The sequence below is a fragment of the Phasianus colchicus genome, chromosome 13, assembly GCF_987193195.1.
Source record: "Phasianus colchicus chromosome 13, bPhaCol1.hap1.1, whole genome shotgun sequence".
NCBI classification, from domain to species: domain Eukaryota; kingdom Metazoa; phylum Chordata; class Aves; order Galliformes; family Phasianidae; genus Phasianus; species Phasianus colchicus.
Window position 1 is genome coordinate 7,450,325 of NC_143448.1, and position 24,929 is coordinate 7,475,253.

General features: G+C 37.1%; 1 protein-coding gene across 2 annotated transcripts in view; it reads right to left on the bottom strand.

The window, feature by feature from the left end:
- Positions 1–24,929, bottom strand: part of LOC116243885 (uncharacterized) — a 211,591-nt gene that overhangs the window by 97,564 nt on the left and 89,098 nt on the right. Inside the window, exon 1 of one of the 2 annotated variants that reach the window (XM_090149956.1) lies at positions 23,373–23,597. The exons of the other annotated variant lie outside the window; for it this stretch is intronic. The gene's annotated coding sequence lies outside the window, so the exon portion shown is untranslated. Of the gene's footprint in view, positions 1–23,372; positions 23,598–24,929 lie in introns of those variants that run through there. 2 annotated transcript variants of the gene reach the window in all.

Below are 24,929 nucleotides of genomic sequence, written 5' to 3' on the forward strand. Positions count from 1 at the left end.
CATCATCTCCTCAGCAACAGTAGAGGCTTAGGTTATACCTCTGTCCTCCAGGATTTGACTTCCTTCGCGTTCACTTATAGGAAAAAGAACTAAACAGTTTGAGTTTACATAGGACCCAATCTTCTATGAGAGAAGAATAAAGACATCCCCAAATAGCTGTTTAGAAAAATAGAATTTAATTTAACTGGGAAAAAAATATAAGTAATTTTTTCAAACTAAGTTTAGTTGAGTTTTATTATACATAGAAGACTCTAACAGTAATATTTTCTATAAAAATGGTCTAAGAATTGCCCATACATTTTCTTTTCTTCTATAAAAATGCATTTTAAGAGCACTGAAGACGCTGACATAACACAATCCAGTAAGTCTCAAGTTGCTGTGACATGAAAGGTTTCTCGTTATAAATCAAGAGACTCGCCACAATGGCAGTGTTACATCCCCAAAGAAATGCACGTTTAATTTAAAGCAACTGCTTCAGATTAATAAAACACGACCAGAAGTCAGGCGTTTTTACTGAAATCAAGAAATATCACATTACCGCTTTCCGATTTCAATAACTGTTTGAAGTTACTGGGGAAAAAAAAAAAAGACTCATTACAGGTTGGCAGTGCAGATCTTATGACAAATTTCTTCCCTGCTGTAAAGACTTTACAACTGAAAAGGTAGAATGCTTCATAAAATGAAGCATCTTTTTCTAAGATAATAACTGTTAAGGTTTTCCCCAACGCTCATATGCCTCTAGCTTATTTTGTAATGATATAACACCTGCAATGGATTAAATCTGTACTGTAACTGCAGCAGATAGTGTAAGAAATGTCAGTTCTCATTAGCCTGCATATAAATCTGCCTGTTTTGGTAAGCAGGTTAAAGGAAAGATCAGTGAACCACTAGAAACCCAAAGCATATGTTGTTCATGCAAAAAGGACATTCAGCAGCAGGGATCTTTTCCACATCATACTCTTTCGGAATTGGAAGAATGTTTTTCAGGAAGAAACAGAAATGTACAAAAATGCATTATCATCAACTTGTAGTAGTTTTTATAATTGCCTGCTGACACAGCTGAACAGTCATAAAATATCATAAAGAGTAAATGAGTTGATAATGTAAAGCAGTAATTAGGATTTTGTGTGTGTTTATGCTATTTACATATTTTAATGCTTTGATATTAATATGTCAACTTTAATAGTATGTAAATGAATTCCCTTGTGTGAGATTTATCCTCCTTGGCATTGGATGTATTAATTCCCAGCAGCTGTAATTTTCATTCCTTCTTTGTCTTTTTAGAAAGATTTTTCAGGACCTGATACAAAACATTCTCCCTACAATGTCCTGTCCAGATTCATTAAAGAAGTTTATAGCTCTAATGGATAGAACAGCAGTAGCCACCGGCTCACATATCACCATACTATAAAAACACATGCACACAGAGAATCTTTTTGTGCCTGGAGGTTTTACAACCATCTAAATAATAACAGATTAATCAGCCACCTTGTATTCCTGTCTGTTTCTGCATAGTGCTGAGGCTTGCTAGAAATCTGATGCGACATATTTAAGCTGAGAAGCATAACAACACATGCTATAACAGTTGATGCCTCAAAAAAGGCACGGCCCGTCATGAAGGTATTTCAAAAGATGCAGGAAAAAAACATAAGAATGCCATTTGATTTTTTTCCCCCCACTTCACTGCATTTTTGATCTTTTTGTTGTCTACATATCTGGAAAGTTTACATCCTTCTGATGAATTCCACTTAATTAGAAATAAAACAGTTGGAAAACAAAGGCATAGAGTAATAAAAAAAATAAAATAGCACAGCCTAACATCAGCTATTGCTTTACAGTATGCTGCAATTTAGTTCTGGGTGTGCTGCAGAACACTGCATAATACAGCTAGAGTTGCCTGGCAACAAACAGCAACTATATCAGAAGCAGCAAAGGTGTGAATGAATAAACAAAAGTGACAGTAACGTGAAAATGCTCTGTAAAACCATGTTCAGTATGAGAACGTCTGACTAGGTTTTCACTGTGTCTCGAGGGGAATTTTGGGTCAAATCCTTCTCACAGTTAAATTGGAATTAAAGTAGGTACATGAAAATTGGATTTGACTAAAAAAGCACATCAAAAAATCTGGAAATAAAATAAGATTTCAAAATGCATTAACATCAGTTTGCTACTGAATACAAATACGGTAAAAATAATCAACAATACCCTGAGCAGATATTATTGGTTACAACTCTTGACTCTGCTCTTGGTGGCCATCAGGTAAGAATTCTGGTGCTAAACTCCCAGAAACCAAGCCTGCGCACACACACGCACACACACACACAGAGCTTGAAAGCCTTGGTCAGACTTCTTTTCACCCAGAGATACTCAACTGCTTTTCTACTATGATCTTTATTTATACGCAGATCACGCTGAAAGTAATACCTCCTATTTATCTCCATGAAAACTACAACAGATACAAAGAGCACAATAGCACTGTTTGATAGAGCAAATTCTCAGCTACATAATTCTATTTTTCAGCACAGCCACCACCACTAACTATGCATTTTCACCAGCCGTGAACAAGAGGCTGCATGCCACACTCGTAAAAAGCTGCTCCAGTGGAAGTAACCACTATAGCCTCTGCTGAAACACACCACCCACTGCTCCACTGGTTGGTCTCCATCTACGTCCAGCAAGTGGTGATGAATGTCAGTAGGTGCCTTTTATTTTTTTTATTTTTTTATTTTTTTATACACACGAGGAATTCAATGACACCCATTTGCTTCATCCACACTTCCATGTTAGACAGCATTTGGTCAACAACATCCACCTGTATGGTTGTGAGCCAAAATAATAAAAGAGGAAGCATTACTTTTGGAGTAGCCCTTGAATAGTTGTAAGATTCTTTTGTTATGACAAACTCTCTCTCTAACACAAATGGTCCATGATAGGTGACTGCATTTCATACCAAAGGGTTTGACAGTATTTTAGGCATTTATACAACACATTAATTTTTATAAAAGCAATCTCATCTTAATATGAACATATAATTAGATGAGTTAGAAATAGTTGGAGATGGGAAAAGTCCAAACTAATACTGACATCTCTGAGGAGCTTTCTGAACAGGAACATATTTCACTTTGAGAAGACTATAAAATACAATTACGATATTAGCATTATTAGAATAATAGTCATGGTATATTAAATATATATGGGCTGGCCATTCAGCTGGCATATATCAAAGAATTTCAGAAGATCTTGCAAAGCTAAGGTACTTTATAATAACTAAGGGGATTTGTTTCTTAAAATGATGCTGAAATATCTTCCTTTTTTCTTTCATATAGGTAAGTAAAACTCTAAGACAATGTGATCAAGCAGAGATTGATTAGTCAGAATTACACTGACGTAATGTTGGGGCAGAAAGTTGCATGAGGTCATCTTCCTGAACAGATGGCCTAGAGATATTGGTTTTAACTAGCACATGGTTGAGTAAATAATGTTTAAGTTTTCTTTGAGAGCCTGGGGAGTGAACCAGATAGAGTCGAGCAAAATACCTGTGCCTCCTGCCCACATCATCTGCTACTCCTAGGGTTTTCATTTCCTGCACTGTTTGTGCTTTATCACACGGCTCACTGGACAGGCAGTCTGTGCCCTTGGTTCAAAAGCTCTTATTGAAAGATTGAGAGAGATGTGCACTTATTTTCAATTTGTAATTTCTTTATGCATGTGATTTGCTCTTTATAGGCAAAAATGCAGTTAACAAAGGCAGAGGTCTATGGCTGTATCGCTTTCAGTCAGTATAATAAATGTTATACCTAATAATAAATTAATATAATAGATTTGATAATGAAAGTTTATCTTATGAGTGATTTGGTTTCTGTTTAGATACCCATTTGAACACACCTACACTTGCCTCCTAAACAAATTAGTTCTCATGATTGCATGACATGGGTACCTATATTTACAATTTCAAAAGGACGATCCAGGTCCTTGTATTATATCACATTGTTTATATCCATTCCTTACTGTTTTGTTTAGAATTAGTTGATGAAAAGTTCATCAGATTTCACTAAGATTTTGTAATGCTCTGAACAGGAACTTGTCTCATAAGCAGCATCAATATAACAAACTTTCAATAATGTCAGACTAATGTCTCTTCAACCATATTTGCTTTTCATGGCAACAATTCTCGAAAAGTCATTGTTGTAATGTTTAAATGATCACTCAGTGATATAAAATGGTATATTAAATACGAAAATAAAGCATAGGATTCAAACCCAGGGTAACTATTCACAGCCAAGTAAATGAAGACGTACAATTAAGTATTGACTATAAGTTATATTCTAGCTAACTGCATTGCATAATATTTTAAGACCTTACAATTACTCCCAAATACAATTCATTCACAACTGTTATTTTTGGGAAACATCAAAATAAATCATAGAACCATAATTGCATTGTACACAAAAATGAAAAAACCATTAAATATACTTGCACAATGGCACGATATGGTAACCATTTGAAATAAATGGTCTGCATTACCCATTTGGAGGAAGCATTCAGATGTGCAGGTCACTTTAGTTATTCTTATTTAAAAACTTGCTACTGTTCTCTTCAGCTTCACTCCGTAAGAACTGTTGGATGCTGGCAAAGCTTCCATGTTTCTATTTTAAAAGAACGTGTACATGATTTTCATACTTCACTAATCTCTTCTTGATGTTTATTACAAAGGATTAAAAATAAAATGATGAAGGAAAAAGAATAAAATTGACATTCTGATTTGTCTCATTAAAGCCCACCTTTGATCTGAAGTGATAAAAACAAGAAAAGAGCATCACAGCAATCCAAGAAAAGAAAAATACATACAGCCTGGCCATAAGGCATGTATAATTTTTTTAAACTACAGATGGGATTACATCAAAGAACTCAAACATCATGCTATAAATGGCCTTCTGCAAACTGTCCAAGGGTACATAAAGGGAAGCAAAAGGAAGACAGGTACTGTTTTATATGGCAGTTACAGAGATAAGAGTCAAGTGACAACTTCACTTTCTGATTTGAATTATTTTCCCATTCATATCCCATCTTCCTTATCACAGGACCATGGTGACCTGTGCTGGTTGAGATTTACATCCTCTCTCATTTTAAACACAACAGAAATATCCATTTCCCATTCCATTGTTTATAGAAGTATCTGTATAGTACCCACATAATAAGGCTGAACTCTTGTGGCACCTTTATGGAAAACTTGCAATAAAAAACTTCTATTTCACTAAATTAGATCCCTCTTATAAACAAACTTAACCATCAACCTATCCAGTTTGCAATGATCACATTCCACTCGAGGTACCAGTAGCTAGCTGTAACACCATTGCTAGTATTATTGCAGATAAGTACTTTTCTCACTGTAATATCATTCTTATTTGACTTCATTGACACTACATATAGCAGAATTGCTTATGACACAATTATGGAAATACGCAGGTTATTATTGCATGATAGCTTTACAAATCTCATGCATGCATCATTATGCAAATATGAATAGTGGAGCAAATGTTGTTGATGTCAATAAGTCCATGACAGAAAAAGCTAATCAAATGAAATATAGTCCAATTAGCAGCATGGTGGGCTACCTTAAATAAAAGGAGATGCTCAAGAGAGGAAGGAATACCTAGAAATTAGTGCAAAAAGTCTGACATAACTTCAGGAATAAAGTAAAAATTTCTATTAGGTTGATCCCTTGACATGAAAACTCAAGGAATCATGGATATACACAACAAAGTCCTCTAAAACTACATGACACCTAATTTAACTTCTCCAAAAGTTAGAAACCCCATCTAAGCTAGGTTTGTAGTTACCTCTAATGTTAACAGAGAAAACAGGGAGGGAACAAGGAAGGAAGAGGAGGGAGGGAACAAGGAAGGAAGAGGAGGGAGGGAACAAGGAAGGAAGAGGAGGGAGGGGGACAGAAACCTCTGGTGCCACACATGTCTAAAGTAAATTATTTTATTTAAAGTACTACTAATTACTTTCTGAAAGTGCTCAAATCCTTTCATTTACTACAGAGAGAAGCCATAGTTAAATACATTTCATTATCTAAAATGAATTAAAACAAATGTCACAATAAATGTTTCACACATCTGTAAAACAACCCACAAATCCCATTATAACCCAACTGACCATGTTACTTCTCTGATCAGACAGCACAAATCCATTCTATATAGTAAATACAAAGGGAGGATGTGGCAGTCTCGTATAGATTCTATCGTACCATATTACCTGAAGGAGCACAGTGGTTTTTTCAGCTAAATAAAAATACCACTGGAAGCAAATTGAATTTTGAAAGCTCAATATTCAAGTTTCAAAGGAGAAAGGATGCGTATGCTATCACTCAGCTGTAGGGATGCCTATACTGTCAGACTGTTGACTCCTGCCCACTTTCAGCCTCTCTCTCTCTCTCCGTCTTCAGAATGCCCTGAGAAGTTTGGAGCACATGAAAGCACATTAACACGGGAAAAACAGGTTTGCTTGGTTGTGTGTTTGCCACATGAATAACAAACAGTATATAAAAGCTTGAGGAAAATGGCATTTCACAAACTATGCACTTTTAATCAACAAGAGAGCCAATAAGTTTGACATAAAACCAAGTCTGCATTTTATTCGGACAAAAACAGGAAAGTGTTCTTTAAAAGCTACTGTGTTTATGGACCACCAGCCACGTGATCTCCTTTCTCACTGAAAACATTACACAAGTGTAATCAGTATTTATTAAGTGCTGAGAAAATATATTCAAGTAAACAATTGACTGATTTTTGAATTGAAATGAATGATAACAAATCACAGAGATTTCTGTTAGATATTTGCTGTTTTCAAGTCCTTTCCAATCAGATTTAGACAGACAATTTCTAGGCTGCAGAGAAGTCACTTCAGTACTATACAACAATGTATGGTGTGAAATAAGTAAGTCATTAGTCAATATTTTTTCTAATCTATGATTGGCTGACATATCATTTACAGGAAAATAACAATTGTTATTCTCCCCACAAATGTACTCTGTTTAAGAGTCATTTAATATTCAGAAACAGTTCTTTAACAAGCAAACAAGAGTGACATTAATTCAAATAGTTTTGGTTTTTTTCCCAAAATTGTATTCATTATCCATTTTTTAATTATTTGACTAAGTTTACTAGCAGAAAATAGACCACAAGTTTCTCTCTTCCTCATGATCCCTGGAAATGGTAAGTGGAATTAAAAGAGGCTGTAAACCTCTAATGTTTTATAAAGCAAAAAACTCATTTTCTTGAAGACAGGTTTTTTTGCTTGCCTACCATTCATGCAGGTGAATTTCCTGTATAATGTATCAAGGAATTATGTATTAAAGATAATCATAATAATATGTTTATTTAAACAAGACAAATTTAACAGCATCAAAAATAAATACAACAAATACCAGACTTCAAAGAAGTATTGAGATGTATATCATTAAAATAAGTAACTAGAGCTTGTTGCAGACACAGAAATTTTCTCACGGTACAGAGATACCTAACTGGTAAAAAGCTCCAGATTAATTTGCTATCACGTTCTACAGCTTATTCCACTTTGCCACTGAGGAATCAAATGGTCAAGATATACTGATTCCAGGATATGCAGTATCATATCATTCTACTATTCTAGATGCCATCACAAAAATAAATAAATAAAAGCACAAAGAAGCTAGACATTTGTTAAGTTACACTATTTCATATGGTACTGGTCACATATAAAATACTATCATCTCACTTAATTTACAATGCTCTTTTGAATCTTCATTTTTTATTTCTTCAGTTGTGTCTAGGAAAAGTAAATTTACAGTCTTTATTGATCTACTACTGTCCTCCTGAAGCTTCTGTGAATCAAGAGAGATGTGATGCCTGTCAGGCAGTTGTTTCCACATGCGCAGAGTAAAAGAAAATGAGGGAGGATGCAGGAGAAGCAGCAAAAGACATTAAGGAAATTAAGTTTTGTTTCTAGACAAACACCCTTCTTATCATGCTGTCTCATTTCCTACTTATGCCAATCTGACTACCTACCAGCCATGTGCTGAAGTTCAGGGTCGCAGCGTGTCTCACTGGCCTGAGCTCTCTTGGTTGCAGAAGAGAGTGGGACCAGCAGGCATTCACAGCAGATGGCTATGATTACAGTGTTGGATGCAGATGTTGATGGGCACATGCACTTGGCATAGCTTCTGATTTAATGAAAGCATCTAGAAATTGTATGCAAACAGTTGCTAAGCTATTAGTTTACAAGGGAAACTACTGACACTAGACCAAAAAAAACAGGCATGAGACAGCAGAGTTTGGGATTGGTTTGTCCTTTCTACTATAAAAAATCCACAAAGACACCAATACACAGGTTCACAGAGATTCAATTTCTAGTCCATGTATAATATTCCACTTCTCCTTAGATAAGCAATATTAGATAAGATATATGATTTTAAAAGTCCCTTTGCAGGAGACCCTATGCACAGACAGGAGGCATCAAGCTGCTGGAAAACATCACCTTCAATTCCTGGATTAAAAACTTGATTACAGAAGTTCAGCTTTCAGGTCTGGACAAGTCTATTTGCCCCTCAAAAAAAGTTGATTAAGAAATGTAACAAAAAGTTTTTACATGCATTGATAGTAAGTATATTTTAAAGGTCTGAACAAAAGCAGTATTTATCCACTAAAGAAATACTGCCTACTGCTTCTGGAAAGAAGGCACTGTAATTGTCTCGATGCCATAACAGAATATCTACCATGTACATCAAAGGATGCTTTGCCTAATATTCTTTCAGTAGGACATAGCACTGGCAACAGATTAATAGAAGTGAAACAAGGCACTTCTGAAATGGCCAGAGTCACCAATACCTCCAGCACAAAAGCCAACACAGTTCTGGCATCTCAACACAAAGGCAACTGCAACTCTTTCAGCAGGATATGTTATTTTTTCCTCAGTATGATAGATTATAGAGTTCTCTGTGGGTCTCTGACTTCCCTTTGTCCATTGCCATGACTAATGTAAAAAAAAAAAAAAAAGTCAAAATCTCTATGCAAACAGGCATTTTTAAAATCAATCCAGCCAAAAGTTAGATCAGCATTTTCACAATCTCCTGTGCGCTGATGCATAACTCCAGTGTGTTTGGGGCACCAGGCTCTGGATCCATGAAGTAGTAAACATATTTGTAGCTCAGACATCACTTCCTTGTCACCCAGATTCACACCCATGTGTTCAGGTGGCACTCTGCCTACTCATCAATTGGTCAGTCTCCTCTGTGCTCATCTGAGGGAGGTGGCAAGCAAGTACAAGCATGGATGGTCAGACTGCCAGTCCAAAACAAACACCTGCTGCTGCTGTATTAAGTCTCTCTTCTGGAACATGCTGTTGCATTCACTGCTTTCTGCAACATCACACTTCACTTTATTCACTGACATTTAATTGAGGAGGGAAAAGAAAAGAAAAAAAAAAAAAAGCAGGGGGAAAGAAGATACAGAACTATGAGGGCTGCTTGGAAAGTAATGCCTCCTTTTGTCTCATGTTGGTCCACAACATCAGAGACAGATCTTGGTCGCAGTAGAGGCTGAACCTTCCCACCAATATTCCATTATTTTTTGTGAGAGATGGCAGCAGAAGATCAGTCTGATAAAACAGAATCTCACATGGAAATATGAGGGAAAGAGGTGCCATTGAGCTCCTCCATGTGGAAAAACCTGCACCTATTGATAATCACTGATGCTTTCTGTATGTTTACAGAGACCAAACAGTGGATGTGAGCACAGTGAGGTGCTGTGTGGTTCATTTCAGCAGTGGTTACAGTGATACATAAGACAAGACCCCTTCTGGATAGCCATGCAGATTTTTTAAAAGTATGGCATGCAAGCTCTTGTCTGTGTCTGGGAAAAAAAGTTAACAGTGATGACTGCATTGAAAAACAGTATTTTTTAGCTGAGAATTTGCTCTATCAAAGAGTCTTAATTGTGCTCGTTGCCTCTGTTGTAGTTTCCACAGGCATAAATAGGAGGCATTACTTTCAGAGCAACTTAAGCACTTTTGTCTTCCAGAATGACAAGTTCAATTCCTCCAGCGCTTGGCAAACCACAGAAACTAGAAGAAAGGTAAAGATGTTTGAAGAACGTACAAACATCTGAAGACACTTCATGTTAAAAAGAGCAGGGCTTATAACAGTCCTAGGGAAAACATCATCATGAAAAATGAGGCAAAGAAGTTTTTATCATCTCTGCATTATTGCATTTTCATCACAAAGCCATCATATGGATTTTATAATGTAGAATAATCCTTTACTCTTATTGATCTTTCATATAAAGAATAAATATGAATTGAATAGCTTAATTTATACATAGAGTTTAGTAACAGAAAATACCTAAAACTATAATGCTTAGGTACAAAATGAAAGCAAAAAACATGGATAAACTGAGGTTATGTTGTATTTTTTTTTAATCACATTTTAAGCATCTGCCTATTTACAAGAATGTTTTGAAGTATTTAAACTTTGCACCTTTAAAACAATTTTTCCCTCTAAAATATCTTGACAGTGAATATAATCAAATCTCTTAGGAAGCCAGAAGATAAATATCCACTTAAGAATGCATGAACTTTTCAAAATAAATTGTTCTGCCAACTCAGTTTTGAAATCCAAAGTATATTTAGTTAGTAGATCAGCTCTGGAATCGAACTGGAATTTTGCAATGAAGTATGGATGCCACTCTTGGAACTTGCCAGCAGAAGTCAAGTTGTCCATTCTGTGATACCATTTCTGCACTGTTGATTATAGTACTTACTTGGCATTTAAGTTGTCGTCAGCAAAAGTTCATAGCTAAACTTTAACTTACACTATTTGGAATACCCTACAGCTATTCCTCATCTTTCCCAAGAGATCTATATCATTGTTGGCTATGCCAGTTTAACAGGATAAGCATTTAATGCTTTTAAAGCCACATACACAAACAAACAAAAAAAATCATAGCACATTATATTTTGGTATTTCCAAGATTATAGATATTCTATATAAAAAAAATTGTTCAGTAACTCTTTTGAGTGTACTCAGAACATCCGTTGACATGACTTATTGCAGAATGTCCACAGTATAGATTTCAATTTTGGTGCCATCTTTCACCTGTTGAACTCCTATAGTGACACTGGATGAGAAATCTTTTCTGTTCTTCGACACAATTTAATTGTAATCTTTCCTTCCCACACCTACTTCACTTCCTCAGAAAGACAGGGTTATAATTATGACTGATATCTTTGCTTAATCATCTCCCTCAAACATAAATACTTTCTTTCAGCAACTAGCTCAAAGGTCATTTGCTTAAACAGCAGTTAGATTAGTTCAACAAATAAGCAGTTCAACTCATTTCAACTTCAGTTTTTCTACTGTCTTGTGACTCAAGTTACATCAATTTAAACTAGTGACTTCTGTGTTCTTGTGTGTCCTAATGTAACTGTATTCACTGCAGAAAGAAAATCTCATCTGAAACCACCTGTAATTTGAAAAATCAACTCCATTGAGGACTCAGAAATTATTGGGATTTGACTCTTGGCCAGCTGGCATAATAGATGCATTAAACAAACTTCTTAACTGGAAATCATTTTTTGTCATGTTGAAAAACTGCACAAGATTGTTTCCAACAACCAGTCATATCTGTTAACAAATGAGATCAATGTCAATGCTGAAAACCATTAAGGTCTTGAACAATGTTTCCTATCACCACTACAAAGCAATTTAGATGATCCAGGCAAAACTAGCATTTCATCACTGGTGAAGTTAGTGATACTGCACAGATGTACAAATTCTAGCAAGAAATTTTGCTGCAGTTTGCTTTTAAGATCCTCTAGAAAGTGGCAATGTTATTGGAAAGAACATATCTCTTTCTCACTGTATAAATATATACATAGGCCCTGCCCTATTCTTCTATATTCTATGAAGATCCACACAATTGAAGTGGCCAAGAGTTATCAAGCACTGCTCTTGCCCAAAGACTATATGACAGGGATGGGACATCCACAACCTCTCTGGGCAGCTGTTCCAGTATCTCACCACTCTCTCTGTAAAAAACTTCCCCCTGACATCCAACCTAAATTTCCCCTCCCTAAACTTAAAACCATTTCCCCTTGTCCTGCTGTTATCTACCCTTTCAAAGAGTTGATTCCCCTCCTGTTTGTAGGCTCCCTTTAGGTACTGAAAGGCTGCAATGAGGTCACCCCGCAGCCTTCTTTCCTCCAGGCTGAACAAGCCCAGCTCCCTCAGCCTGTCTTCGTAGGGGAGGTGCTCCAGTCCCCTGATCATCTTCGTGGCTCTCCTCTGAACCCTCTCCAAGAGTTCCCTGTCTTTTTTTGTACTGGGGGCTCCAGACCTGGACACAGTACTCCAGATGGGGCCTCACAAGAGCAGAGTAGAGAGGGGGACAATCACCTCCCTGTCCCTGCTGGCCAACCCTCTTCTGATGGAGCCCAGGATACAATTTGCTTTCCGAGCCGCAAGAGCACACTGCTGGCTCATGTTCAGTTTTTCATCCATCAGGACCGCCAGGTCCTTCTCTGCAGGGCTGTTCTCAAGAACTGCTCCTTCCAGTCTGTATAGATGCCTGGGATTCCTCCAGCCCAAGTGCAAAACCTTGCACTTTGCTGCATTGAACCTCATGAGATTCCATGAGGCCTACCTTTCTAGTCTGTTGAAGTCCCTCTGAATGGCATCCCTTCCTTAAATGAAAGCTCACGTGGCAAGATAGCAAGATAACTAGCAGATAATTACCAACACTTTATAGGTTTATGGAACGTTGTAATTATTTCAGACAATCATTTGTTAACAGTAGGCTAATTCATATTTAAGTACCAGTTTTAGAACAACTTAACAGGTAAAAACATTTCTCTTCCACAACCTAGTAAGTATTCCCAAACTCCTACTGACTGAAGTGGCCATGCTTTCTGCCTTCTATAAAGACGTCTAACAGCAGAGATTGTTAGCAACTCCGGCAAGGAATTCTCCCTGCTTCAAATTCTCATCTCTAAGGATTGTCACCATAAGCTTTTTTGCAAAGGCCCGTTCTTCAGAATGCAGAGAAAAGTGCTGGTCTGATCTTGGGTTAACTTCTTTAAGGTTGTATTCTGCTCAACACTAGGTACATAAACCAGATGTGTCTTGGAACTACTTTTAATATTAGAATTATTTTACCTGAAGTAGTTATGAAAACCTTTGCCCATGCAGAAAATGTTGAACTGAACACTATCACAAAGTGAGTTTAAAAATTCTATTAGCTTGCTCATTTAATGATCATTGATGGCTACTTAGCACACAATTTGATTACAAAAATACCTGTTGTTTTAATCTAGCATAGCATTTGGGATAAAAGAGAGGAAGCAAAGTTCCTTCACTAAAATGAACCAAAACAAAATCATAGTTCTATTTTGCCTTTTGTTACTAGAGATGAGAAAAATTGTTCATATTTATATACTATCAAAAGTAATTGAAATCATGAGAGAGTGAAAGAGGGAAGACCTATAGCTCTAACAAGGAAGGAGATTTCTCTCTGATATGTACAAAATTGTGACATTCTCAGTGAGACCATAACATGAAAAATCTTTCAGTGAGGGAAGGAAAAATGAAATATTCTCTGGAACACTATCTACAATGATGATCATGACCTTTGCTTAAAAAGATGAACTTAAACTGGAAAAAACATCAGAAAGAGTATTAGACTGAAAATATACATGGACAGCTTGAAAGAGGATGGTAAAAGAACTTGACTCACTCAGTCTAGCAAAATGAAGGCATAGTGGAATATGATGGCTCTCCCTAAATAAAGGAGGGGAAAGAAGCATCACTGGGGGAAGAGCATTTCTTAAGCTTATGAGCAATGGTGCATAAGACCAAGAAGCAAGCAAAAGACAAATTCATATTAAAAAATTAGAAAAGAGCTTTTGAATAGACAGAGCACTGAGAAATTGCCTTCAATCACATTCTAGTTCCTTATTCATGATTTCTATTCTAATCATCACATACAACCAGGAATTAATCTGCTGGACTGTCTTGCACAAATAGTATTAGCTCTGTATTAACATGGAGAAAGGCTCTCCTCAAAGACAACCTTATGAAGACCAACTTCCAAACCTTTCACAATCCTAGTATTCCAGTAGATCCAACCTTCCATTTCTATCCCATCTTAGGACTCCCACACTTTCTCATCTTTTTTCCTTGGCAGCAAATCTTTCTATTTCACTAATAGCAGCTCTACTGCTAGCAGCCATGCGCAACAGGGGCAATAATCTCATCTGATTCCATCCACAAGCACTCAGATGTTTTTATAACAAACATCCTAGCACTCCCCTTTCAGCAACACTACATAGACATCAAACTTGACTCTTTACAAAGCCAAATAATAAGAACAAGAAGAGTATTCACACAGGCTCCCCACAGTATCACTGTAACTTGACAGCTGAGAACCATTTTGACCGTCTGGTGATCGCTCAACATTTATAATTGTACCTCTACTTCAACCTGAAAAATCCTGTTTGGGAAAGAGAACTGACAAAGAAGGGAGGATTAGGAGCCTTTAGACAGTATAACACTAAGTCTTCTACAGATAAATCATGCCAAGAAAACTGCCTCATTTATGTTTCAATATATTCCTGTGTAAATCTAGCTTATAACTATTTTCCTTCTTTCTTTCTCTGCCAATGGCCATAACTGTTGCTCATTTTCATGAAAATCTGCAGATACAAACATCCGCAAACACAAAGGGAAACAGGGCTAAAAGCTGAATAGGGATAATGAGGAGCCATTGGATAATATTAAGATAAAACATAGCTACTGCATCTATCAACAACATCTATCAACTATCTATTAATCTATTAGTTTCACCAGAAAGCCTTTCGAGAGATGCCACAGAAGTTCTATCACTGGCAGATTTTAAAGTAAGTTTGGCTTAACATGAAGAACATCATTATTTTGGAAGGAACTCTGCAAACTCACTCTTCTAAACAGACTAAATGCTGCTACTTAAAAAACAACAACAACAAACAGAACTATAACCAAAAGGACTACTCTGTACTAAGATGATATTGAAATTTTTTGAAAGTAAACTCCCAAATAGTAAAGCAGACAAGAAACACCATTATGCTACGCAGAATATGTCGACATAGCCTTTCCTAAAGTAGAGTCCTCATTTAGATACCTGTGAACTGTCAGAAATTGTTACTGGTTATTTAGTTAAACCCTGACTGATTTGTGTCTGATCGTGTTTCCTTTGTAACATCACATTTTGCACTTTACATTTGTACACAAATTTTCTTTCAAGTGCTTTATAAGAGTGCTTCAGATTATTAAACACTGAATACTCATCTCCTGCTACTAAAAACAAAATTGCATCTTTAATGTTAATTATGTATTTGCAGGCAGCTTAAACAACTAAAGGACTGAAATCTGATTTTCACAGGCAAGTCATCAATTCAAAACCTGACTCAGATCAGAAGTGACTGAAAGTTTCTACACTTCAATAGCTGTTCAAATTACCTGTATGAAAGAATATAATATCGCATTCAACACAACACAGAAAAGCATCCATGTCTTAAAAGTCATGCTCAGAACTGTTATCTCAACTGTCAGTTGAGATCCATGCTACTAAAATCAGGGAGGAAACTAGGTCTGGAAACTGAACTGACTTGTCTCAGTCTGCAATCTCCTCTAGATGAAGAAAAAATAAACCTCAAGATGGACCAGAAGAGAAAAGTTTGTACTCCTATGGCTTCTCTTGTACCTGATTCAAGAGCAAAGAAAGAGAAGGATTATGCAAGAATGCGTTCAATTACAAAATTAATGGTCAGTATAGCAACAGGCCACAAACTATTACTCCGTGCTTGCAAACTTCTTTTTTTCCTGTCTAGGAACAAAAACATCATCCTTATAAGCCTTCCTCAGGGAAGAAATTATAAACAAACAAACAAACAAACAAAAAAAACCCGATTCATTTAGTAAAATTCTTTATCAAGCAATATCAACTCTTCAATTTTCCCCTTATCAGGCTTTCTAAAAATGAGATTACTGTTCTGTGCATTCATACTAACTCTTCTTGTTACAGAGCGGTATCAAAATGCAAGTGTGCTAGAAACCTCTTTTTGGTTTTATGTCAAAATTTCAACACTTCTGTGGATTAAAAAAAAAATGACAATCGAGACATTTTTGACTGGTGTTAATAAAGGTAAGCTTTATTCTCCTATATTTCAAATCGTGCCCTTGAGCAGTGTGAAGAGCCAAAATATAGTCATATGGATTTCCTCTACTCCCTGAGGGAAGGGTAGCTATCAATTCGCTTACAAATGGAAAGAGCTCACACCTCCAGCAACTGCAGAGGCAGCCAAGGAGAGAAGATAGCTGGTGAAGCAGAGAAGTGTTTCACTTTCCCATATCAATTCTCAGGTTGACTGGTACTTCTCTAACTTCTGCGGAGAGCACAGCAACCACAGCTTTAGAATAAAGTCAATCATTTTTCCAAAAGAAGTTCTCACCTCTTTACATAGATCTAGTTACAAGAACTTAACTCAGAAACTCCAAGGATATTTACGACTCAGCTCTGCCAGTTACCTTTATCACATAGCCTACAACTCTCAGTCCAAGTTCTATGAGGCAGCAAATGTGAATCTCTGCAGTTTGTGGGTAAAAAGGAAATGGCAAATCTGATGCGCATATGCATTCTTGGGATTAACAGAAACACAATCAAGATTTCTATGTATAACCCCATACTCATAAGGACAGCCCCAGCATGCACGCAAAATATGCATTATTTGTAGCCTCTCCTTCTCTTATCTGAAAAATCAGAACATGCAGTTTCATAAAAAAAAGCTCTTAAGAGTACTCAAAGATATAAACAAAACTTAAATATCTTTGCTGTTTTGAAGCTGGTGGGCTTCACGCTTTCAAAATACCAACAGCCTGTTATAAGAATGCCTACAAAATATTACTTTCAATTCTTAATCATCAATTGACACATATTTCATTAATACTTTTGCAAATGACTAACCATATTGAATTGCTAATATAATTAGTTATGGTAAGGACATACTGAAGATGGTGTTGTACACAGTACCTAAAATTTAAAATGATCAAGACATTAGATGATCTGCAAAATTCAATTTTATAATGAAAAATAAATCTTTTAACAATTGGATACAACTGAACAAATTTTTCTACTCTGCTGCCTTGTGAATGCTCAGGTCAAATGCTAGGAGGCATCCCTAATGAGCGCCTGCCACAGAAGCTTCTCACAAACATCTTTGCACTGTTGTCTAATCTTAAATATAAAATCTACTTTTGTTGCCATAAACATCTGCAATTGCTGGAATCTGGTGACCAAGTACAATTTTAATGCATTAGGTTGTTCAGGCTCCAGTAGGAAACTAAAGGTCTTGGACCTCAGCTATCTCCTTCAGGGATGTAATTATTTTGTAGAAAATAGGCACACAAAAATAGTAAACCAAAGGGCTCTACCTTTTCTCATCCGGCCTAAATTAATCATCTGAAATTTTAGTCTATTCTGAGAGGCTATGTTAAATTACATACATTTAAACAATGCACAGGTCTTGGTCACCTGCTAAGGCAGAAAGGCAGCTGGCAAAGTGACTGATCCACAGTCTGTAACCTGCAAAAAAGAAATAATGCACCCATACTAAACAAAATTCCCACACTCTTTAAATGTCTCAGCAAAACTTCCTTGGGTTCTTCACTTCTTTTTTCTTCTTTGACTTGTCTCTGATTATGAAACTCTCAGCAGTGAAAAATTATTTAGCTGTAGTAGACAAAGCCAACTAGAGTTGACAGAAATGGCAGCAAAACCAGTCTGCTAACTTTGGTTGATCCTCTTACAGTAGGCTAATCGTTAACTGAGGAAAATGACAAAGCAGTGGCACCTTCCCCTTATTTAGTTAAATTCACAGTCCTAGTGTAAATATTCAGGCATAACCCAAAATCATGGTAATGTCAGATTAAAAAATTAACTTCAAGGTTCAGAATTTTCTTATCCTTGTTTTTAAAGGTATTAAACAGCAGCCGGCAAAGGAATTTCATGCCAGTAACAAAAATATACTGAAAAACAAACAAACCACAACGAAAAAAGAAGTGAGCAACAGAGACTACAAATAGCAATAGAGTAATGATAGTTTTATGATCCCTATTCTTCAATAAAATTTAGCTAGGCAATGACGAAAAATCTGGCTCCGCTGCAGCTGAGTCAAGTCTTCCACGATTGATCAAAGTATTGATCTTAATTTTTTTCCCCATCTTTTATCAGCTTTCACTTCCCATAATGCAAGCTGCTTCGCATAGAAATTTGATATCTCTATACATGCATCACATTTTGCTGCCCCTCAGAATTATCATCTTGATTTTTATATTTAATGTATTTACATTTTTAAGTGTGTGTAAATGATGATAGAACAAGAAACAAGATGAAGCTGCGAGACTTTTTTTTTTTTTTTAAACTGTCAAAACTCAAAAACTGTTTGATTAAAGAGACTTCATTCTTGGGCATATTCAGAACTCCACTGGACACATCCCTGAGCATACTGCCACAGCATACCCTGCTTTGATTAGCAAAGCGTGGGACTGGGCTCCTCAGAGGTTCCCTTCAGAACCTCACATACTTTCTGATTCTATGGTTTTTAATTCTGTAATTCCGGGAATAAGTTAATAATTACAGCAAATACCGTATAGCAAGAACTAGAAATAGATTTAATATAAAATACAACCTCAGAGAATGCAACAAGAGTATTAGGAGAATTCACTTAGCATTATGGTATGTGTTATTTAAAGCTATTTATTTTACATGCCACTTTGGTAAAGAACTGTTCCACACAAGATACAGTTACGTTCTATAAAGATGTAAAAGCAACATATATTCATATTCAAATATCAGATTAGTTTATCAGTAATAAAAATCACTACTTATATTTTCCTACTGTGAAAATGCAGCTCAGCACTTGATCAATAGTGCAGTAAGAATTTGTTCCTCACTGGTTTAATAAGCAAAAGTTTCCAATAACAGTTGTTACTACTTACTGATTTATTTTTCACTGAAAAAGAAGGAGGCTGAAATGTGCAGAAACACTTAACCAAGAACTAAATCTTTTTCTTTTTTTTTCTTTTTTCTTTCCTGCTGTAAATAAAAACACCTTCCTATCTGCTTTTGGAAATATATGAACTTCACAGGAAAGATCAACTACAGACCCAAGACCTGGAGCATTACAGTACACCTAAGCTACAAAGCTGGTACCTTGGAAATATGGCACCTACCAGATCCTGCTCCAGGCCTATCTTACATACTTCCCTCAGGCTCCTGCACTTTGCAAAAGAAATCACCATACAATGGCAGAATCACTGCTCTCTCTGCTTCAGTACATACAGCACAGTCATCATAAACAAGTCTACAGGCAGGTTAGATAAAAGGAAGGTTGGCAGGAAGATGCAAAATCAAAACTTGTACTTATGACAGGAAAAAACATACTAAGTTCAGGGGATAATGGAAGGTAGCACCCTTGTAGAAGTCTTTTGTGATGGTAGAGTCAAATAGGGAAAAGCAATAACAAGAGAAACTTCTAATGGCACAGTCACCGTAAGTTGCATAGAGAAGGACAGAGTATATACACTGTTGGAATAGCTTGTTCCACTCCATTCTTCTCACCGACCTCTTCCTCCAAAGCCTTGGATTTATTTATATTAGTATTCATTTAGTTATTTTGCATGAAGAACTTCCATTCTGCCAGTTTAGGACAAAAACATTTATATTGCAGATTGTCATGTTCTCCTTTTTATACATTATCATCGAGAGGTACTTCCGTATATGTTAATGGAATTAACCTAGGTAAAGTCTACAAGAAAAACAAATGCTACAGGCAATAATCTAAAAAAGTTTCCAAAATTAAAATGTCTTGGTTTGCTCTTGAAACTATCAGGGACGTCTATCTACACACAGCCTGTTTGCCTTTGGAGAATGCATTTTGTTTTCCTGGGAGGCTCCTTTCTATTTTTCTAAACTGCAGCATATTCTTGCCTCTTATCCTCCTTTCTCCAGAGGAACCTTAAATCCAGAGAAGATGACAAGGAAAATTTTTGTACCTAATGTATTTCTAATAGAGCAGGCTGATAAACTTAGATCATACATTTAAATGGAGCACCCGGGGGAGGGGAAAAAAAAAAAGATATGGCTACTTCTGAAGACAAAGCAATTTATCAAAAGTGAATTCCTAGCATGTGGTAACTAAGCAACAGTCCACCTGAACAGGGTCTTTGATCACTTGACAAAGCAGATCAGAGCAGCATAAGGAGATTACAAGGGAACAAAAAGGCCTTTTCTTGGTTTACCAAAGAGAAAGATAGGAAATGTACCAAAAGCAGCCTGGTGGTTTGGAGAAGACAGCAGCTGAAGAACGAAGCTTGTGAAAATTTTAGTAACCATAATTTATACTTCCATCATCCTCTTCCACTTCAGTATCTCTCTTGCCTCAACCAGTGATGATAGGAACATTTGGGAGACTGAGAAGAACATCACCTCTTCTTAATTCCAGTCTTGACAGAAAACAATTTTCTGCCCTTTAAACACCTGTTACTCATGTGGAGAGAGACCTTGGCCAGTGAAATAAAAAAAGAGATGGATGTACAAAATATCATAGGAACTGCAGAAGAAAACAGCAGAAAAGCTGGGGAGACAGCTGCTCCTAGAGTGAAGTCCATTTCAGGACATAGTGATGAGGAGCACACAAAGAATTTATAGGTTGCGAACTGTCTCAGTGATGCAGAAAAAAATGCACAGGAGATGAGACACAGAGATGAGAGGTACAGAAATTAGAAGAACATCTACAGCAACCACTGTCACAAGCTCTAGAGAAATTACAGATGGCAAAGCAAAAGACCTCCAAATATCTTGCATTAATGATAACATGTTATTTTAACTGCTGAGGCTAGGAATACAAGGCAGTCAGTAGTATAACCAGGAGCAGGGAGGTGACTGTCCCCCTGTACTCAGTTCCGGTGAGGCCACGCCTTGAATGCTGAGTTCAGTTTTGAGTCCCTTACTACAAGAAAGACATAAAGGCTCTGGAGCACATCCAGAGAAGGGCAACAAAGCTGGTGAAGGGACTGGAACACAAGTCCTGTGAGGAGTGGTTGAGGGAACTGGAATTGTTCAGACTGGAGAAGAGGAGGTTCAGGAAAGACCTTGTTACCCTCTACAACGGCCTAAAAGAAGGTTGTAGCGAGATGGGGGTCAGCCTCTTCTCCCAGGTAACTAGCAATACCATGAGAGGAAACAGCCTCAAGTTGCACTATGGGAGATTTATGTTGGAAAAACTTCTGCTCCAAGAGTGGTCAGGCACTGGAATGAGCTGCCCAAGGAAGCAGTAGAGTAACCATCCTTATTGATATTCAAGAAATGTGTAGATGTAGTACTAAGGAACAGGGTTTAGTGGGCAACATTGATGGCAGGTGGATGGCTGAACTAGATGACTGTAAAGGTCTTTTCCAACCTTAGTTATATTATTGATTCTAAGGTATGCATCAAATTACTACTGTTTCTCTACCAGGATAAAGCAGAACAGTTCTTAAGCTGCTTCTCATATGAATTAAAACTGCATCTGCCTTCAAAAAAAGTTGAAAACTGGGAAGGAGAAGATTAGGACCTGGACCTGTAAGTATTTATTTTTGGGAAAGAACCTGTACCAGCCTCACAGACAAGAAATGAAAGAGCTATAACATGATGAGGTCAGTAGTCAGACTGCTATTTCTTTTATGAGGAACCTTGCTATCTTTTCCAGCTTAACGAAGTAGCTACACTCCTGAGGGAAAACAAAGGAGAATATTTTAATTAAAAATGAACATCCACAAAACTTTATAAGCCATTTTTGCAATTTCATTATTCCATCTATGTAAGAAAGATTCTAAATTATTTTCTAAATTATTATTATCCCTTATTATTACATCCCTTAAAATATTTATTAAAGGAGATTTAAATTAGGTCAGTCCAGCACCGTTGGAATGATTGCATTTCTTCGTTATATCCAAGGTAAGGACTAAAACAATATTAGACTAATGACATGAATATTGGTGAGAAGTTGAGTTTCAGGGGTTCCAATGAAGAGTTTATTTTCCTCAGTAATTGATAACTATTAAACTACAGAGTTTCTCCTTATTAAGCGCAGAGTCCACTCAAGATCCTGGGGATCTTAACTGCTGTTTTTCCTCAGCAGGTTAAGAACTGCTGCATATGACAATGATACAACATAAAATGTCTTACGTATGGTGAGAACAATTACAAGTTTTCTCTCTGTATTTGTTTGAAGACTGACAGCTTGGCCAACAGGGCAGCCAGGTTTATGCAGCTTTCTATAAGCTCACTGACAGTTCTCCCTGAGAAGCTCTCATCCTGGCTCTCTTCACCAGGTAGAAATCCTTTCTGAACCTTTGTCAGACAGCTCTTTCAAGAGCAAACAGGATGGGGAGTCCCACCATGAGCAACTATGAAGTCTCATTAAAAAAGTCTTTCACACTGTTGTCCTTGTTCTGCATTATAATGATGGTTTGCCATAAAGTGCAAAGAAATGTTATTCTAATGAACAGAGGAGAGTCACTGCTACACCAAGGCATGATTAATGAGCTGAAGTCGTTCATGAAGTCATTTTACATGTCTGGCTGGTGACCTTTGAATTTGAAGAATTTTATTGCATGTAAAGTATAATAGGAGGAATTATTTGGTTAGCGTACCGTGTATTCATGGTTTAACAAAGGGATTTGGAATGGGTTACAGTCCAGAAGGAAAGGCAATCCTGACATAAAAAAACCAAACAAACATGAAATTACTTTCTTCCTCTCCTCTTTTCTCATCCTCTCTCAATTCAAATGAAACCAAGGGCCCACTTCTGTGCCATGAGCTCACTCAACACTGTAAGCACTTGCTCACAAACTAGCAAGCCTTTAGGTGACACACTTTCTCCCCCTTGGTAAGACCAGGGGACTGCAGAGTTCACAAGAGCTGAGGAAGGATTCAGCTCTTGAGTTGCCAGATGACACATAGTTAAGGAAAACAAGAAATTCTTTTTAGAAGTCTGAACTCAGTTGATGAGATCATTTCAGAGAGTCGGGAGACTTGAGAGCCCCAGACTGTGCCTGTAACTCACAGTTAGAAGCAGTCAGCAAGCCTCCCTTTCATATGGGGTCAGTAGAGGCTGACGATCAGACTGTCAGATGACTGATACAGAAATAACTGAAATTGCCTATACAGTTAGACTGTCCCAGGTCCACCAGGATATCTGGGAACCTTAACTTCTTCCCCCCTCAAGTCTACGCAAAGTCAATAAAAGCACAAACCACTAACCCTCTACTTAGCTGCTTTCATATATGAGATGTTCAGTCTTCTTTACGTAAAGAAGAAGAAATGGGGTTCAGAAGTCTGTGTGCTCCGGAAGTTTTCTTATCTGCCAATTTCTTATGTCCCTGCTTCTTAACGCATGGGGTGTACTTCATTGGAAAGGAAGCATAATGACATACAAAGTATTTCTCACATGGAGAGAGCCTGCTGTGGCTCCATAGCATTCCTGATTGACTGAATGGGTTACCACCTAGTAACAAGAACACCCCTTCTCTCACAGCAGAATGGCAGGCCCACCCACTGGTGCTGAGAAGACCTTTGGTACTATTTACTGAACAGTTTTGAATATAAAGGAAATGAACAAAGCTGATAGCAGGCAGTATGTGAAGGACACAATGAGAAGGGATTGATTAGCTACTTTGTTCAAATTGTGTAATGGTCAAAATGACAAATGATCAAAGGCAGCAAAGGACACTATGTGCGACACTGCAAGAATTCATCTACTCCCTTATACACCTCTGCTTCCAGCATAAGGTTAAACCAGAAATTTTAACTGCTCTGGCATCGGCAAGAAGGAAGGAAAAGACATAAGCTAAAAATACTACTAGCCTAGCTTAAAAATCAAAATACTGCCCTACATTCTATGCAGAGGGGAACTAAGCATCTATGTTAGTATTTTCTGGCTCTATTGTTTTAATCAAAACAAGGAGGAAAAAAAGGAAACGGACCTCAACTGTGAGGGTTTTCTCCACCTGCCTGCCATCCTCTGACTGAGAAACTGGTCTTCTGGAGTGTGAGAACTTGCACTGGACAAAAAGGTTGGGGTATGGAAACGGAAACTCTTTGACACTTCACAGTATCCACATCAGGGAGACCAGCAAGGAGACAGAACAGAATAGAAGTTTCTCTATGCTTTCAGGATTTTCAATCAGTGTAGAGAAAGTTATAATATTAGCTTGTACTTTCTTTTGCTATTTGTGTATGAATAGACAGACAAGGGGACCACATTCCCCCCCCCCCCTTTCCCCTGCAAAAGTAATCACAAGTTCTCACAATCCAACTCCCCTTATGGTTCTCACTTACTTTCATTTGACTTGGGTTTCTAGAGATTCGATCACAATATTCTCACAGTATCACAAAGATTTAAACCACCAGAAGCCAATATTTCCTCCAAAAGAAACAATTTGCCCGCCCTCCCTCTCTCTAGACTCAAATCTGTACATTCTTCCCTTCCTTTGTGGGAGAACGTTGGCAAAGCCAGGTGGTGAATCAGATCAGCAAGCCTAACCAAATCAAAACTAATCTGGTCTTTGCCAGATTAATATAAATACCTATATATTTTAATTAAAGTATTTCAACGCTCAATGCACAGCTACACAAATGCCTTAAAGACAGTTATGGTGCCAAACTACTGTTATAAGAAATATATATACTACTTTTCCAGAGAGCCCCACCACTGGAGCCAGGCAGTCTGTCTCTTTACAGACTTAATGGAACAGTAGAGTGACAAAATGTTATTAGTCCAAGATGTTAGTATGACATCTATAAATATTTGAGAATTCA